Source organism: Seriola lalandi, unplaced genomic scaffold (genome assembly GCF_002814215.2).
Source record: "Seriola lalandi dorsalis isolate HSWRI2012SDOR001 ecotype SW California unplaced genomic scaffold, Sedor1 jcf7180002054945, whole genome shotgun sequence".
Classification (NCBI taxonomy): domain Eukaryota; kingdom Metazoa; phylum Chordata; class Actinopteri; order Carangiformes; family Carangidae; genus Seriola; species Seriola lalandi.
In genome coordinates, this window is record NW_019525496.1 from 588122 (window position 1) to 608383 (window position 20262).

The 20262-nt window shown below is 39.5% G+C and overlaps 1 long non-coding RNA gene across 1 annotated transcript; it reads left to right on the plus strand.

Annotated features, from left to right (window-relative positions):
• The first annotated feature begins 8138 nt into the window (after window positions 1–8138).
• LOC147817532 (uncharacterized) lies at window positions 8139–20111 on the plus strand. Its single transcript, XR_015436284.1, has 3 exons — window positions 8139–8345; window positions 8773–8884; window positions 18738–20111. It is a non-coding gene; the product is annotated as an uncharacterized LOC147817532 (long non-coding RNA).
• The last annotated feature ends 151 nt before the right edge of the window (window positions 20112–20262 follow it).

Genomic DNA, 20262 nt, shown 5'->3' on the forward strand with positions numbered 1-20262 from the left:
AACCACCATTATTGGTCCAAAGTGCAAATACACTGTGCTTGCTTCATCACACAAACATATGCATAACATAATATGCACCTCAAAAGGCTCTTTACTGTATTTCTTATGAAAAATTGATTTTTCTCCCCTCTTCTCTAGATAGATAGATAAAGTCATAACTGATGTAAGAAAGTGAAGCAAAGAGTGTCCATGACAACAGAGGTGCTTGCACAGCTGCAGGTGTACAAGACTGTCATTAATTCTTATATTATGGCACCAGCTGAAAATACAGAGAAGACTTTCTGTGATTTCAGTAAAATTCTTTCAAATTAAGTAAGTAATGAAGTCACACATTCCTAGTAGGAACTCAGTATGAACCAAGAGACACAAAATTAATGAGAAAAAATTTGTCTAATTAAGGAAGATCCAGAGTTAATCAGGACGGGTTCATTAAGAAAGTGGCCAGTATGCAGATTCACAGATAGGAAATAATCATGAGACACTGGATCATTAACATTGTATCCAGCAGTCTAATTAACAACATTATCAATTATTTAGTCTCCGATTCAGAGTTATTTAGGAAGCAATTATTACAAATGATTACCAATTACTAGATAACAATATGTTGTATTTACGCTGCTGGACAAATGAGCAAACCAGAAGTCTGTTTGAACTTAAAATAAGTTTGATAAAACTATCTTAACTCAGAGTCCAGTTAGAAGTTTTTTGTGGAGCTTTTAATCATATAATACAGTTTAATAAAGTTTTATTAGAGATTGTTATGATTTCATCCACATCAAAGTTCATCAATTTATTGTCTGGCTTAAAAGTTAGTTCAAAAATTATTTAAAGGTATAGTCTGACGTTTGGTAAAAATGTAGCTGGAGGCAGTAGCTGTTTAGCTTAGCTCTTTCCAACGGAAACAAAATCTTCCCAACCAGCTCCTCTAAGGCTCTTCTAACTAATCCATACAAAAACCAAAGTGTTAAAATGTCAATTTGCTGTTTTATATACTGTCTTTGCATTTAGGAACAATCTGTTCAGCAACTCTGTCAGTCAAAGTGCTGATGTGGTACGTAATAAAATCTGAACTATATTCAACTGTGACTGCACTGCAGCAGGGGCTGACTCAGGGGACGGCTATGTGGAGGGCCTGAGAACAAGACTGGAATGTCAATGCACCAATTCACAAGAAACTAAACTTGCACTGCTGGGCCTAAAATAAACCCCAGAGACATCATAAATAAATATATAGGTTTACGCAACTATCTCTTGTTTTCCTGTTTAAAATCTATACGTTGGGTCACGAGGGAAAGAGTCTTTGAAGAGGATAATTATACTGACGATTCCCATTAGTCTGAGCAAAATTCCCACAATGAAAAGTCCCATTGGCCATGACTCTCCATGGGTGTGGGTGTGGGTGTGTGTGTGTGTGTTTGTGTGTGTGTGTGTGTGTGTGTGTGTGTGTGTGTGTGTGAGAGAGAGAGAGAAAGAGATTAATCATGCTGGCATAAGGAAATCCAGACTTTTCCAAGTTCACAATGGTCTCATGTACCCCCACCCTTCACTCCCACCATGCCCACCCCAAGTCCTCATTTCCCATTGTCTCCTCCAGTAAAAACAGCCTGTGTTATCTCCTGGATTGCTGATAATGCTAGTCGCGCAGATGCAACACTGTTTGTTCAGCCATTATGGCTGCCACTATCGGAGTGAAACTTATTACTAAAGTCTAAAAACAGATCTGTTCCCCCTCGTAATCCATCTGGGCCAGCTGTGGTGAGGCTGCTCCCTGCACTGGAACTACAGCTTCATAATCACAAAAATCAGAGTTTCATCATATCTTCAAAGTTGCATAATTTATGTACTGATAAGCATGCAGCACTGCGGTATGTCATGATGTCCAATCAGCTCAGAGTTTCTCTAACGCTGATTCATTTCTCTCCTTCAAACTGGAGAGCAAACAAGTTGCAGGTGGATCTGAGGTTTAGGCCAGAAGGTGAAAGGTGAAATGCAGGTTCATCTGATCTGGAATGAAAGCCTCAAAGAATCTGATCATCTGATGTAATGTCTGGATTTACAAACGGCGCCTGACTGAAGCGGCATACCATCCCACAGAACTAGGTCCCTCCCTAAAGCCCCGGAGACATGACACAGCGAGTGCAAACACAATACAATGTTTAGGGGAGAGGGGCTTGTTCTCAGACCACACAATTCAAACTACAGCTGTGTGTGTGTGTGTGTGTGTGTGTGTGTGTGTGTGTGTGTGTGTGTGTGGTTTTTTTTTGGGGGGGGGGGTTTTATGGTGGATAGCATGTTGCCTGATCAAAGACTTGCTATTTCTGCTCACTCAGACATGCAGGACATAATGTCTCCTTTTACTGCAGCTAAAGTTAACATCGATGTTATTAGATAAACTGACATCATCTTTTTCTTCAAGTTTTGTGCAATTTATACAAAGCTTTGAGTCACCTCTGTCAAATCAATCCTTGTAATGTATATGTTATGATGTCCTGTGAAAGTGTTCAGTGCTGGAGCGTATTTACTGAACAGCTAGCCAACCTAATCACTCATCTCTTCTCTTACCAGGATGGCCAAGAAAAGCAATACATAATCGGTCCAAAACAAGTCCAACTCTTCCCTTTACTGCGGCTTTCATGCACAGTGAAATACTTATCTTTGTGATGCTGTTGGTTGGAAGGTTTCGGGGTCAAAGCGTGGTCAGTTGCAATCCTGCCATCTGGGCTCTACCTGCTTTAGGAACCACAGATGGAGGTCGAGTTTACACAGCACACACGGCAACACCATTCATTCAACACGCCGACATGCAGCACTGGAAATTTCCTTTGTACCGTGATCACATCGAGGGTTAAAAAAAGCTCAGTGGGGGAAACTTGATTCACTGTGGTTCTGGATATTGTCAATGACAAGCCTGAGAGTGTGCACCTGTTATGAATTAACACATAGTTTGATACACTAGTCATACAGTACTGTAGTGTTAACAATTATGTAGCAGTAGCAGCAGCATTTTTTATTTTCTTTGATATTTACTAGGCACCTAAAATAACACATTCTATTCAACAGTGTAAAGATACTGTATCAGTGTGTATTGCTTATTTAATGTAATGTTTCTATCACTTGTTTTTCAGACAGCATGTAGAGCAGCTCTGTTCTTCTACCGTGGAGATAAGTGATACAAGATGGAGACAGTGCACAATCTAAAGTGAGATCAAATGTGTCCCACACCTGTTGAAGAATGTGAAAAATGTCATCAGGTAGTGAGCTGTCACCTCAGCCTGACATTGATCTGACATTTCAGATTCATATGTATGTTTCCACAGGGATAATGTAATGCCAGACTATACCTATACAACATCTGCCAAATCTGCCAAAAAGAAAAAAAAAAAAAACTTAAAGAAAGAAAACAGAATACCCTTGGTCCCTGTTGTACACTGTTGTAACACTCAGTCTACCTCCCAAGCATCAAATTGTCTTTGGCCTAAGCCTGGACCTGCCCTCCTGGCATCAGGGATCCATCATGGTGGGGGAGGATAGGGGAATGCTGGAGACTGAACCAAACAGGCAGCAACCCAGGAAACTCTAACTTGAGAAGGAAGCATGATTTCGTTCTCAGATAAATGAGGAATTCAATTAGAAAACACTCTGTGCGATAACTGAGAAAAGTGAGAATGCAAACAGGAGGATGAGACAAGAGAGGCAAGAAATGAAATAGCCCATATGTTTTTTTCTGCTATGTAAAAATCTGTATAAGGCTTACACCAAAAACAATTCTGACTCCCCAGCTATGAATGACCAGTAAACTTGCAGACTCAACACAGGGAAAGACCACAATAGATGAAGTAAAACTAATCCAATCCAATTCAGAAAACTCTGCCTCATGAAAGAAAAACTCTCTTGGTTTCCCATGGCTCTCAGCAGATGCCTGCATTGACTGTCTCCATTCAAGAAGAGGAGTGGGTGTTCCAAAAATGCATGAGAAGTCACTGAGGCACATTTAATGAACTTTTTATTTGTGGTATTAACTCCAGCTGAACTCAACTCTTCCAGTGCACTCTCACAAAAGCATTAGTAAACACAAGCTTTATCATCCACTCTATTAAGGCTAAGTGGGTCATAACAATGGATAGGATAATCAAATAATTTAATATGATTTAAACTGCAGTCTCTTGGCAGCATGTAATACCTCTGCCTCTTGGTGGGAAGGACGTCTGTGCAAACTCACACAGTTTCATGATGAGTTACCGAGCTCAGCCCTCCTCTGTGTGTGTCCACGTCTGTGGTTCCCCACTTGGAAAACTGGCTCATTTCAACACAGCATGGAAAAATGGTCTATGAACAAATATTTGTTTTCACTTTAGCTGCTTGCATCCTTCATTTCGCAGCACCCACAGACATGTCTCACTTGGCACACAGGGGGCAAACCATCATTACAAAATGGTTTGGGCACTTGTTTTTCTTTTGCACATCAGACACATACAGAACCATGCAAGAATTTGCGCAAACACATGCACATGCAGAGCACATAAATTAATGGACAAAACCTGTGTGCATGGATGCACATGGCATCACGGTCTGCCGCTCAGCTTAATCTTTGACCAGAAGGTACTGTGAAGTGCTAGATGAACCTGCATCAATCTGTTATTATAACCATATTATTTATTTATAATTCCAAACTAAAGTGAATGTAGCCGTGGAAAAGCACTGAATTAACCCTCAAGTTCAATGTAGCAGTTCGCTCCAGTTCCAGGTAGCTGTTCAAACACTTTTCACGTTTCTTGAGAAACGGCATGTAACAAAAACGATGAAAGTCAATCAAGGAAAACAGGACAAGGCTCAAATCACATGAATCGGAAACTGCTGGAGGCATAAACATGGAAAATAAAGAATTTATTTCTTACTTCAGTCCAATAAGAGAGCGATATGATACTGTTGACTGAGCTGATAGGGCATCGGATACATATAAGGAGTCACAAGGAGGGAAGGCAGTTGCTTCCATATCTCACTAAATAACTTCCCCTTGGCTATTAAGTGCCCATTTGGCTATTTACTGACATTAAAATAAGTTTATAACAGGATAATTCTTCTAGTATCTCCAGGTCTAATCTGCCAGCATTAGGCTGCAGCAGCAATGGGAAGGGGAGATTTCTGCAGCCGACAGGGTCAAGGACAGGGACACACATTCATAAAGGATTAAAGTAGAAGGTGAGAGTTGTTTGTCAGAAACTCAAACAGCACTATATAAAGGCAAGCATCCACAAGCGCCAACATCCTATTTAGACAAGTTGTGGTTGATCTGCTTTTAAGTCAATTAAGCTACCAAGATACCAACATAGCAAACATGTTATACATCTTCATAAGCATATTACAACTCAGGCTGCCAAGTTTTTAAAGCTGCTATGATCATTTTGTTTTTTTTATATTAAAAATGAATTAAATCACTATGTGTATGTGAAATGGCTTTCGTGCAGTGAACCGACACAGACACAAAGTGTTTAAGCATCTTTGAGATTCTTGTTTTGTATTTGCATCTCTGAACTGAACTGTTTTGATTCAGTCTCACTGGTCTCAGCGTTGTTTCTAGATGCAGCTGTTTTCAGTTAAAAAGCTCTAAAAACCCAACCACAGTATGGTATATTATATTTTTTATTAATAGCATCAATTTAAATTTAAACTACTGCTTGCACCCTGACTACATGGAGGCATGTGCATGTGCGTGTGTTAGTACAGTTTGTGTCCAGCAGCCTCTCTTATTTTCAGATTTTTGCTGTGGTATTGAATATTGTATCGAATATCGTGGAATTTCATTGGCATTGGTATCGACTACCAAATTTCTAGTATCATGCCGTCCCTACTTTAGTGTAGCTCTACTTTGCTACTGTTTCTATTGGAATAAGCCTAAGGAGAAGCAACAAATACAACAACAATAACAGCACAGTTGGCAAGATGTGAAGATGCCAAACTTTGCGCACAGTGCTCCAGAGAAGTCAGGTAATTATTCTTAAGTACAAGAAAATGAGCGAGTTGGCATCTACCTCCCACAGGCAGTGTTTGCTAACAGCCAGCTCTACATAGCCTTCTCCAGGGGAGCGAGAGCCACCAACGTTATTGAAGGAAATGAGGAAGGAATAACAGACAGCACTGTATAAGGAGCTACTATCATTCTGTATAAATAACTGTAATTTGGCAACCGATGTCATATCAACTGTCAATAAACCCAAAGGTTTTGTTTCCTTTTTTGTTTCTCATTTACTCTTCACCTTACAGAATGACATGATTATTTCTATGCTTCACCTTATCTGTTTGCACAAAAGAAGGCAAATAATATATGTGTATGAAAAATATTAACTATGGCTTAAATATTCAAATATATAATATCATTATTCCAACACTATCTCATGACAGTTCTGTGTCCGTGTTTGCTTTTTCAAATACATGCCATGCACCTTTTGCCACCTCCCACCATTAGTACTGCTTCAATGTTTGACCCTTGCACAAAACATCTCTAATGGGTAAGACAAGAAAAATCGACAGAAATCAGCGACACCGGTGGTAAAAGCAATAAAAAGGGCCACAGGTTAAAAAATCTTCTCGGTAGTCTGACAAACGCATATTGCAAGACCCAAAGGGAGCTTTGTTCTACACCTTAATTCTCTCCGTGCTTGCCTCTAGTTTATCAAATTGCTCCGGGTTGATCATTTTCAAAAAGACCACAGACTGCTGCTTAGTAAAAGGTTTTGAGTGATCAGATTTCTATCTCTGCTTCACCCAGCACCACACATTAATATTTCCTGAACAGCCACATAGAAACGCATGGTGGGGGCACTGAGGTAGCCCTGCCCCCACGATCACATTGTCATCAGCCTGTTGCTGATAAGCTACTAATAACAGGAGCAATCAAAGTCTCAGTGACATGTAATTTCATTAGTAATCTGTCCCACTGTCGTAAACTGTAATCAACACTGTATAATCTTGGTTCTATTTCCCACTTCTCTACCCTTTGGCTGACCTTGTTGACACCGCTTGCATCAAACCGGCTTGACTAACTGGATGAAATGAGCTGCACAAACACTTGTGAATCTATGCAGGAGATTATGAAAGAATAGGCAGGTGGATATCCACATAGATAAAATAGAAAATCCACCAGACACTTGATGGTTTATGGTTTTATTGAGGTGTCTAATAATGCAAGTGCTGGTCTGTGTAGTGCAGAAAGCAAAGGTTGAGAATTCTATGCCAGTTTCTCTAAAAAAAGGTAGCATTTACTGCCAATTATTCTGGCTCAGTAGCAAGGCAGTTTCTGTAATGACTTTGGTATAACAAGGCATGTTTCTACATCCGTGTTGTTTTTTTTTCCCTTCATAATGAGGAATGGTTTCCCCTGAGCAATGAGATGTCCTGTTTGCATTTTTGGGCTGGTACTTGACGGGCCTTGCTGCAAAGGAAGAGCCAAACACAGGGACCGGCTGTTCTATTTTAAAAGTTGGGGGAACAGGTCTAAGCTCGTCGACAGCCTACATATACCATTAGCAATGCGAGCAATGTTCCAAAGCAAAAGGAAACCAGCTGAAGAGATGGTATCGCAGGGCGCACTCTCATGTTTTCATGCCATTCATGTCCCTCAGCTGTCTTGATCTGAAGCCTAAAACCTGTCCTACCTATCTTCTCCTTCAAGCTTATCCTCCATACACCCACACATTCTGGCATTAATATCTATCCTCTTGCTCATTCTGTCACTCTGTCTCCCCAGTGCAATTCAAGCATAAAGTGGCCAGTCAAGATTCCTCCAAACATACCGGTAAACAGGCCACTCTTAAAAAAGTGGCGTTGAGGTGTGTCTTTCTAATCTTAGTCTGACTGGCATCGGAGGAGGTGAGCATGTCATGGGACTTGCGTGCAGCACTGGAATTTTAAGAACAAAGGAAGGCAGATGCCGCCTTCCCCCAACTGGCCTCTTGTCCCTTTATCTCTGAAGCCCCTTGGGATAACCAACACAGCAATTAGAGATGCTGTCATGAAGGTTTCCCAAAGTAATAACACAGACAATGATTTTATTTTATGAAGCATAATCCAAAACAAAAGTAAAAAAAAAAAATAAGTCATAATACTACAGCATGTTGTTCTTCTCAATGAGGGATCATTCAGTAGTAGATTACACAACCCAGTTCCCTTTCCTCTACATTTCCTTTTCTCAGCTTTATCTTCAATCAGCATGTTAAGCCTTATTACAATATGCTTTACATGGCGCCAGGGGCTGAGCCCACTAACAAAGTCTTAAAGATGCAGTCACACTAAGAACCAGTGAATATTTGCTTCACCTCTTCTTCACTTAAATGGGAAATTACAAAAAGGTGAGTAAACATTTTCGTTCCACTTTGCTCTTGAACTTTCATGTGGTGACTTCTGAATGTGCACAGACAGCCAGATGTGCATGTGGACCTCTGAGACGCAAAGCTGCATAGCTCTGATTGAATTAAACCTAACTGTATTTATAAGCGTGATTCTTTTTGCTGCATCAGCAAATACTCAAGTTGCTGCACATCAGTTGCGTTTCTGGCCACCTGATGAATGTAAGTCCAGTATTTATCTGGCTCTTCAGCTGCTAAATGCTCCACTCAATTCAAAGCGAAGCTAAAATGCCTCATAGAGCTGAGGAGAACTGCAGAGTTGGGTGATAATTCTCTGTGGGTCCGCATACAAGTAATCCTGTGAGCCATATAATTGTATTAGAAAAAACACATTGATATAGCTTGTTCAACACCTTTTCCCTGTCTCAAGAGTTCAAGATTTACAGGTGTTTTTCCACCTCAACAATCTCTCCTGCTGCAACTGACAACAGAAAACGACCAGATACAGCTGTAATTGAACTCGCAGCGTTTCTTCTAAACTGGTAAGTAAACAGCTCTTCATGCTAACACTGGCTATAAAAGAAAAGCAAAAATAAAAAAAGCTCCTATAATGAGTGGCAACTTGTTAGCTGTAAGCCACACAATATTGTTGACTAATCAGTGCTAATCAGTGTCCTGGTTGAATGAATGTACCTGTAGTTCACCTGGTTAAGTGAAGAGTCCTTACCACTGAAGCAGCCTGGGCCCATTGCTGCATGTCATCCCCTCTCTCTCCCCTGCCTTTCCTGTGTCTATACAGTCCTATCAATAAATGAAATTTGAAATGAAATGGCCAAAAAATATCATTTGAAAAGAATAATGCCATAATGGCAAAAACGGGACATTCAGAGAAACTTGAGAATTGACCAAATACCCAATTTTTTTTTTTGAAGGAAAACAAAAGTTTTACAATGAAGAGGAACAAACACAGCATTATGTTGGCTCTAAAATACATCTGACTACTCCACAAATACCTTTGGACCTGACCCTGGGACCATGTCAATAGGTTCTCAGCATTTCTGATAATAACATGCTTTTGTAGTAAGCTTGTGTTGTTTGATGGGGCAGTGATAGGCAGAGGGTAAGAGCTAGCTATTAGAGTTGAAAAGAAAATACCTTATAAGGATATGTTAGAGGCCTGCAATTAATAAAGTGAACACAAACAAAACTAGGACTCTATGTAAAAAGCAAAACAAAATGGCAGTGATCATTAGGAAGGAATTCCTCCACAAATTCTTGAACCTACAGTATCCTGTATGCTAGAGTGTGCGGATGTTATAGGCTTAATAATGCAAAGCTTCCTGGCAGCACAGATTTCTACCTTTTGTGTAATTATTCTGTCGCCCATGTATCCATGTACTGTTTGAAACATGCTGATTGAATGCTGACATCCACTTGATGACCACCACATGTAAATACTGGTGAAGTCGCAGTCCCATAGTTCTGCTAATCAGCCAATAAATGTTGTGAAATAAAAACCAGTGCAGTCCCTGCCACTCCTCTGGGGACTTACAATCCAGCCTGAGAATATGCTCAACAGCTTGGACACAGTATAAAAGTTAAACTGAGGCTGAGAAATCAGTGACATTTTGAACAAACACATGCATTCAATAACGGAGATAGAAGGGAAGAATGAGAGAGGCTCCAAACCCAAACTAAAAATGGATTTATGATCTTAAAACAGGTTTATACAACATGCTTTATTACTTTGCATATGTGATATTACTATGCAGTGATTTTCATTTGTGTGTTTGGGAAATTTTCTGAAGAGATGCCAGGAACTACGAACAAAACACATTCAAAACAAACAAACAAATTTCATTAGTAATTTGGAGGTTAAGGATGCATCCCAGGCATTATTTGCAACTGTACCGTCATTTGAGTTCCAGATTGCTCGGTGTTTTCTGAGCATTAGCAAGTCACAGGCTCCAGCACATCAAGCTCTACAAGGATATGACATTAAAGGAGGCTGACAGAGACAGCAAGACAAATGGCAGCTTAGTATTTTATGAATGCAGATGTCATCTACTATCTCTCACTTCCAAATCCCTGTCCTGCCCTTATACTAAAATAATAAACAGATGTGTCCATCTCCAACAGCTTCTGGTAATCAAAGCTTCAATCATTACCACCCCAAACCACAACTGTTTGGGGCTGTACAAAGATTACCAAGGTGGGTAGGAGGGTTGAATCTTATGTTTCACTTTTCTTTTTTTTCTCTCTTTTTTTTTTTTTAAATCAGGTTATTTCTTCAGACCTTCCCTCAGATTAAAAAAATATTCAATGCTGCCCCTGCAAAATATTTATTTTTGCATCCACCAAATGATTTTGATGGGAAAAACAAATCCCTGGAGACAGGACTGTTGCCAAACATGACCATTCCTCTATTACATGTAACCAAACTATTTTATTCCTTTAACACTGTACATGTCATCATACTGGCAAGTAAACCCAGATCTCTATCAATCGAGGTGCAGCTTTCTGCACCTGACAGTCTGATAGGTCTGACAGAATATATTAGTCAGTTTTTCCACTTTGGGTAAAAAAAAAAAAAAAAAAAAAGCCTCTGACAAATCTTTTTAATCTAGAAGCTGAATTTTCAACAAACAACATGGCATGGTGCTGTATGGATGCCAAGATCACTTCTATTCGTTTGTTATTTCTAATTGTTATCTCAATATCAAAAAGATTTTCTTCTTATGTGAACATAACTGACCATATTGTGTGTGTGCAGAAAGACAAGGCTGGTAGTGTATCCAGATGAGATAGAATTTGACACGTTCACTCTGGTATAAGAGCGAGTTGGCAGCAGTATGCCCACACTGCTTCGCTGAACTTGTAAAAATCTTTGCACAGCTTTGTTCCCTACTGGACTGTCACTACGCAATTTATGAAAAATGTGATGTGATCGAGGGCTAAATCCTCACTCAGACCTTTTTCTTTTGGGGAGTGGGAAGTGAGACTGTGTGTGTGTTGTTGCTCACCTCAAACCCACATCGTATCAGTCCGCTCTGTCTGCCTCTATTGCCTCAGTTGTCTCTTTTTTTTATGGTGGCCCTGAGAACTCAATGCACTGCACCTTAAGAAAACACATGCAAATAGACAAAAAAACTAATTCAGAAAACAACCCTAACCCTACATCAATTTGACAACACGTGCACTGCAAATACTGACAACAGAAGTGTTTCCAGGGGACACTAAAAAGTGATGAACCTGGCTGGGACACACTTGTTCAGTGCTTTTAACTTCATTTAGATTTAACCTTCCAATTATATTAAATATTTTTTTAAGAAAAGTAAATATGACAAAGTTCACAAATATTGCTGTAAATCTGGTAAAAAGCAACTTCAAAAATTCACACCACTTTTTTCACATAATTTGGAGCTAAATGTGGTGAAATGTTGCTGTTAATTTCAGTATGCGGCACTTAACAATCATCGCCCGATAAACTGTCTTTAACTGAACTGTAAGTAATTTAAAGACCATAAAAAGTTGTGAATGGCCGAAATACTAAGAATGCCCTTTTCTAAAAAGAATAAAGCAAACAAACAAACAAAAATGTTTATCAAGTTACTGTGTGTGGGTTCTGCCTCCCTGAAGCTTGTACTGTTCAATTTGTAGTTTGTGGAGTTCAGGTAGAAAAAATATATAATATATTACATGAAAACACATATCAAACATATTTTACTGAAGGACAGTTTAAAGATAGAAAAAACACATTTGTCTTCAGTTCCAACCCTTCACTCACACACCTAAGATTATCTGCTACCATCTTCCTACTTCCCAGTTGCCCAGCATGTATTGACCCGCCCGCCCAACTACGCCCCGTCCTGTCTTGTCGACACTACTGTTTACCAAGAATACACACTGAATATGCACCATATATAGCTTTTGTGTAAATACATGCATACTTATGTGTGTGTGTGTGTGTGTGTGTGTGTGTGTGTGTGTGTGTGTGTATATAATAGGAGGAATGTAGTACATAAGGGACTGGGTTAGTATAAGTATTAAGATTAAGTGATGAGGGTTCAGGTTAAGGTTAGTGATTAAGGTATGAATAGAAGTCAGTGTAATATCCCCACAAATTTGAAAAGAACAAGGATGTGTGTGTACTAGTGGGACTGTGGGTGTGTTTGCTTCATCTGTTCTCACAGTGTGTCCACATGTTAATTGTAACGGAGAATGTCCTGGTTACAGGTCAAATGACCTGTGGCCTCACCAGATACACCGCAGCAGCATGAAAAACAGCATTTTGCAAGGATCATTCAGAGAACTTTCCCACTGACCCTTAAAATACAATAACTGACTATCTATAATGAGGCCACTTAATGTGGGTGGTGTGGTGCAAAGCAAAATACAATGACCTGCCTTGAAATACTGTGGCTAAGAGTACTGTTCACCCAAACGTACATGACAAGTTGGTGGAAACATTTGGTTACTGCAGCATGACCGCTGAGGATGCAGGCCAGTCAAAAGCGGTTCTGTGAGACCAAATAAGGACTGTTTATGTCTCTAGTACCAAAAAAAAAAAAAAAAAACATTTTCAGGCTGATTGACGGGCTTCTCATGTATTCGTTATTATACAGTGGACTTCATGCAGCCAAAGAAAATGGGTGGTACTCCTTGGTACACCTTGTTTATTAAGCAGGGCCCAAACTACTCACTCGCTCTGGAGTGGGCTTTGACATTACTCTGGAAAATGAGTGTATATCTCTCCCTCTTTCAGTGTGACTGTACAAACTGTGTATTGGAGCAGCACCTCATTGCAGGTAATGTCTGAAGAGTGTCTCATTTCTCACTAATGTTTGGATAATTACAGCAGGGCAGTGAGAGTTTGTTGGGCAAAATGTCTGTGGTGGATACAAAAGTTTCTGCCTGTAACACTTTAAACACTCTTGAATATACAAACGCCGTATAAAAAGACAGAACGAGAGCATCTGAACAGGTTTAAATTCTGCAGGGTGCCATAACACAAAATTCTCTCCAGTTTCTGAGATCATTTGGTGGATAACTGGTGATTCTAAGAACTGCCCATATCTTACCATCTTGAACATGATGTTCATTATGTCAAATCTGTTCAAACCTGTCTCAGTTTCACAACAATTACTCTGCACTGGTCTCATCATTCAACAACTAATGATATACAAAGTGACGAAAAGAGATATGTTGTCCTGAAGTCAGAGGGTTCTCAGGGACCTTTTGTCTCTCAAACAATCATAATTGTCAATATGGGAGAAATTAGGGGATTATAGAAGCCACCAGGCCTCGCAGCAAGAAGGTTCAAATCCACCAGCTGGCTCCGGCCTTCCAGCAGAAATTCATTTCTCCGGTTTCCTCCCACAGCTCAAAGACATACATGTCAGGTGAATTGGAAACTTCAAACTGTGAATGTGAATGGTTGTTAAATGTTAGCTGTGTGATAGACCCCACCACATGTCTAATGTGCTAGGATAGTCTCCAGCCTTCCCTAACACTGACTTGGTTATACGGATAATGGATCAATGGACATAGACTGTGTTTGTTGGAAATAACAAGACAGGAGCATGGCCCTGTGGAGTTTATGATCTGTGCCCGTATTGTCTGTATCTTACGTTCAGCACAGGCAAGGGTGAACTGCCTGCAGCAAAGTGTGGTAAAAGACAACAACTTAGCAAAACAATCACACTGACAAGAATCCTAATGATGACTTCAATGCGGGTTTAAAAACATGCAAAAGTATTGATCATTAAAACAAATGACCACTGACAAAAATGGACTTAGTTCTAGTTGCTGCATTTTCAATGATAACAAGACAGTTCTCTATTATTGTAACAAAAAGCTAAACAATAATTAATTGCCTCCTTTTGTGTCTCTGTACTGGTTAATAGAATGACAGGAATGTGTTTGATACATAAATGTGCACAATATTTTACTAGACTGCAAATAAAAAAATTAATCTGCCATTGCAGTGAGCTGACTAATTTACTGTACATCCATCCGATAACCATACATACAGTACAGTTACATAAGGAAAACGTGATAACCTACGAGTGCCTTCTTTTTTCTGTTTTTAAACATTTGCAGTTCTTAAGGTCGAGCTATAGATCTGTTTAACGTAAGATCTGTTAAGTTTGCTCTCCCGTATTTGCGCTGCGCTACTCTCGTGCCCCTATTTAACTTTTACGCGCTCAATTAACAGCCTGTTGTTTTGTCTCACATTCTTCTTTTGTACTGACAAGACTGATGACTGACTGTCATCAAGATTTCCCATCAGGCTAACCTTTATCTGGCATCTTTATCCGACCGAGAATTTCACCTATACTGCTGGATCTCACCTGGACTGCCATCAATAATTCAGTGGGATCACAAGTGGTAATGAGTAATCGCAGTGATTAACGTCAACTAAACTCGCAGTGACTGCAGAGGGCAAGCGCGCTGCTGACACTGGCTGTAGTCATTGATCCCCCACAGGACCAGATGAGAGTTGAACCAGGGCCCTTCTTTCTCTCAGTCTGTGTGTCTCTGTCTCTGGCGCCAGCACCCCGTGCTTCTGCCTTCCTCACTCTGACACTGATTCAGAGGATGATCAGAAACAAACCACTTCTTTTATTAAGATATAGAGCCCGTGTCAACCTCTGACTCCAATTTACTGTTTGCCTTGACGCAATAATGGCAGACCTTGTGGCTGTATGGATTTTTAATAGCATGCTGTAATGGCTATCGTCAACAGCGTCAGAGATTTACTATCTTGTAACAACCTGCTCCTATTGACCATGATGTGAATATCACGGGCAGCAGGACATGGCAGGTCACATTTATTTTTGTTTCAATATTTACCAAATAGAAACACCAGCATGTTTATGATCCATAATGTCCCGTGACTGTGTTTTGTTTTCAAAACTAGCCGAACCAGATTTTCCAATTAACTGGCCAGCCACCTGCAGCAGGTCTCCTGTTTTGTACTTATGGTTCATTGGGATGGTCATTAGATGCTGTGTCCTGTATGGGTGCTCTTCCTAACTATAGGTCAGCTCCCTACATCCTGAAGAACGGACTTTTAATTCAAATGTTGCCTCAAAGAGAAATGTTTTGCAGGAGGATTCCCCTCAATAACCTGAGTGATAACTCCAAGGACTTGAAATAATCAATCTCCTCTGCAGACGTGTGACAAACATCCCTGCATCGCCATCACATGTTGTAATACGTACCGTACGCATTAACAAATTTCACTGGTGTCCCACACAGGCAAACAGTAAATCACTGACCAAGCAACCACTGTAACTAAGTTAAGAAAATAAACCACACTTCAACATGATCACAGCTCTGGGATTCTCCATGACCCGGAACAGGATGAGTGGCTTAGAAAAACAAACATAGGGGTACAAGTCATGAACTCTGACTTGAGCCACTGGATCTATAAATTATGAGAAAAGGAGAATTACTGTTAAGATATACAGATGTATATTTAAAATCAATCACAAAAGAGAAAATAAATCTACTTCTGTTTATCATTACAAAGAGCATGAGCTTGAGATGGGAAGCATCTGTATGCATTCAGGATGGTTTTCACTATGAAATATTCAAGATGGTCCCAAAAATAGCCTGACATCAGTGTATGGAGGGACAAAAGCCATCAGTGTCTTAAGCCCCAAATATTCCCTATATACCGCTCCAGAAAACCTCAGCATGTGGTTCCACTCAGAGCATAATGAGTGCGATTTACCCACGACATGATAGTTGCGGAAGGCTGAAAAGCTCAGTCTCTAAACCACCCTCCTCTCACCTCAACACATGGTCTCATACTACACATCCACTGGCAGAGGAACTACTTTTGGGCTTTATCGCCCACAGGATGCAAGCATGTGGAGGAAATGTTCTTTGGTCAAATTTAATTTCTGTGATAGATTTTCTTCACATTCTTGACGTATATTACATATTATGCATGTTAGATTAAGTGGAGCCATCATAAGCACTCTGGAGTCTGAAGTTTTGTTTTGCATTTGCAGCCACTCCTTCCTCCTCCTTCTAGTCTTGATTAGCCTCTCCAGCTAATGGAGAGTTTCCTGCACAAAACGAAAAAAAAAAAGCACCAAACAAATTCACAGGAGGCATTCGTAAATATCTGATGTACAAAAAAACAAACAAAAAAAAAGTCACAACAATCCAAACTGCACTGAAGGTGTGGTGTGGAAAGAATGATTTAATCTGGATTTCGATCACAGTCCTTAAACCTGTAGGTTCATGAACATGTGACAGATTGTGCAGTCAGATTAAAAGAGCAGCCTTTCTTAAATGGAACAGCTTGACCTCTTTTGTATTGCGTGTTTACACTCTCACTGCTAGCTCCTGTACTACCTTTGTTTGACAGGACGAAGACATTAAACGTCTCTCTTGTCTCCTTCTGGTAGAGCAATCTCGAGCACACTTCAGCAGATCCAAACAACATCTTGAGCCACTCAATTAAAAAAATCCACATGTAGTGTTTAACAAATGGCCTGCGATCAGTGCTGCTGAATATGAGCAAACTCTGATGTCGGCAAGATTTACACCCTCAGGCTTTCGCCATTGGCAGTGAGTGGGGGAGTGTGTGGACTTTTTCAAGCATGGGAGTATTGGCAAAGACCAGATGAATTTCGTTGTGAATTGAAATGCAAGCTTGTAAAGTCCAGATGGCTGCCACGGATCAGGCCTGCACTATTTGCTCTTAGTCTTAAGAGAGACATACCAGGAGGTTTTTGAATAGCTCACTAGCTGATTAGAACGTATCATCTATGAGGTTTCCATGAAGAGGGGGGAGGCACTCCCAGGGTACAGTATATGTGGACAGTGAGCATGTAATAAACAGGCTTTCTAAAGCGTCATGACTGCTCTGATGATTTACAGTCAGCCATCACGAACTGAGCAAATCCCGGACTGTTCTGTAGACTAAATCTGGCTCTCTTTCGAGGAAGTATGAAGTTACAACTCTTTGTAGTTGTGCTCTTTCTATAAGCGCAACTTTTCCCCACACAAAACCATCATATGGAATAATGAAGACATTACTGCTGGGGGGAAAAAAATCAACATTTAAGCAAAATTGGGTTGAAGTTATTATCACTTCTGCCAAGGTAATGGCTGTGTTTATTTATCAGCAGGATTACCAAAAAGAGTACTGAACCAATTTGCACCAAACTCGGTGGAGGGATGGGGCATGGGTCAGGGAAGAACCCATTAAATTTTGTTGTTTGACACTGGCCTTGGCAGAGGTCTGTTCTCTACTGAGTGCCCTTGTTGTTTATGTGAGTTATCTCTTTGATTCCAGTGACTGATTGTTTAGTTATGAACGAATCTGTCTTGTTAAAATCTAAAATCTAACACCCAGAGCATGTAATTTACTTAAATGCAACAACAAACATACGTAATACTTTCTATGACAGAAGGAAAATTACTCCCAGATGAAAAGTGGGAGAACATGGCTATTACCAGATAAATACTGTATTACCAATATTAAAAGGAGTACTTTAATTTTACACAATACAGGCCAACAGTATATCTAACAAAATCAACAAACCTAGATTTCTCACAATTTTTAGACATTGAAAACAAATCTAATTTTTGCAATGATGAACCAGAATCTTAAAACACATTTATTTTACTTTCGTATGCAGTCAGTTACTTTTGGACTCAAATGATATATATGTACAGTATAAATGTATTAAAATTGACTGTAAAAATGTCATTACACATTTTGAACATGGTAAATGTAACAGTGAATTCATGTAAATGTGTTGATTCTAGACATAAATTTCTCGTACATAAATTCAGAATAACAAAAGTTACAATTTCACTGGATTCTTCTGGGAAATTAAAGATTATATTAAGAGTCTCAAACTTATTAACACTAAAAAAAATAAAAAATGTCATATCATATGTTGAATATTGTACTCTGTAAAGAGGAATAACATTTTTTTTTCATAATTTTATACTAATGAAGTTTATTTAACTCCAACTCTTTATTATCATTAATATTCTTTTTTTCATTTATAACTTTCCTTGATTCTCTGTATACAATTATGTTGAGTACATGTCTGCACTGTTTGTATATTTGAATGTTTTTCAATAAAGACTGGAGAAATAAAAGTTACAACTCATTTCACACAAAGCAGGGAACAGGTGACATACTGCTGAGGTCAAGTGCACAGGAGTACCATGTTAAGATTTAAGATTTGCACATGATTAAACATTCAATGGGTGAATTACATCGTAGTGCAATTAAAATCACAAACTATTATTCATGTTGTCAGTCGCAGAAAGCGAAAATAGAAGACTATTTTTGCAAATGACTTATCATGCAATATGAATCACAGCATGCACAGTATACTAATGTTACCATTACAGGAGTCTCTCAGTGATGGTGAGAAAGATGTCACGGCTGATTTCACTATCAACAACTCAGCTTGTGCCAGCTGCTGTGCTTGACTAGACCAGGACCAGGTCCAGATCCACCAACGGCATCTTCTCACGCAAAGACAAATGAGCAGCTGTCAAGCTGTCAGCTCCACAGCGGTGACCTCCATCTACAGAAATGCTGTCAGATGGGGCCTCTTGGTCATCAAGTTTAAAAAGGCGCCAGTGTTTTGCTTTTGCCCGCTTTTCCCCTTTTGCGAATGCACTCGATACTCCACAACTTCCTGTTGGACGAGTGACAAAGCGCCCCAGACTAAAAGAAAATAAAAAAATCTATTTAAACCTAAATGGGGCAAAAAGGAAGGGAGACATTGTGTATATGATGGCAAAGAAAAGCATGCTATAATACAACGCAATTTGATTAAACATCTATTAGATTCTCTCTCAAGGCCATTAATTTTAGGAATGACTTTTATTATCAAATAAGTACAGATGCAGTCAGCTTTCTACCTACTGTAGACATAAAATCTCATGTTCAATTAAATGAAGAAAGAGCCTCTGTGTAGTCTGTGAAATGTTCAGTGTCTGTCATGATGCATTTACCAACCCAAATATGATGCTATGCTTTAAGCACAAGCTACTCAGAAAACGCAAAAAAGAATGGTTTGACATTTTTGGGAAATGCGCTTTCTTGTCCAGAGTTAGACGAGAAAATGGATACCACTCTTGTGTCAATATTTTCAACAGGAAGCAGGAGCTAGCAGCTGTTAGCTTAGCTTAGCACAAAGACCAACAGGATCAGCTCACCTGGACCTGTGCTCAGGTAACAAAATCCAGGTACCACCAAAATTTACTGAGCTTTAGAAGTGCTAGTAGAAGGAGTTTTTTAAATCTTCAGACAGAGCCATGCTAGCTGTCTCACTTGTTTAATTCCAAGCTAAGCTAATCACATCTTGGCTGTAGCTTAATACTGAACAGATAGGAGAGTGGTATCGATCGCCTCATCTGACTCAACAGCAGGAAAGTGAATGAGTGTATTTACCAAAATGTAAAGTATTCCGTTAAGTACAAGCGCCTTCAGACCTATGAAAAAACTAATAGCAGATGTTGTAAACATGTATTCAGTCAGCATTACAACTCAGTGATTCTTGTCAACCTATCTTATGATTCAAGTTCCCCCTCAAAACCACTGGCTTGATAACCCTTTTCACATCATATTCACATTTTTTCCATTGTGTCAATTACAATACAATTGCTAATATAAAAATATTGATTATAGCTGCTCTAAAGAATGAATGGTTAAATATGAACATAGCAAAATCATTGTAAAAGTGTTATAACTACCAATAAATATGTGAATTCGAATGTGAGTATTGGCCTGTTTATCTTCATTAAAGAGAAGTAAAATGCAAGGTGGGAATAAGCGCAGATGAGCTATCACAGCTGCAGATGTAAAGCTGATCAGACCAAAGAAGGAACTGCTCAATGACAAGACAGCTAAGCACAGCAGCCGAGT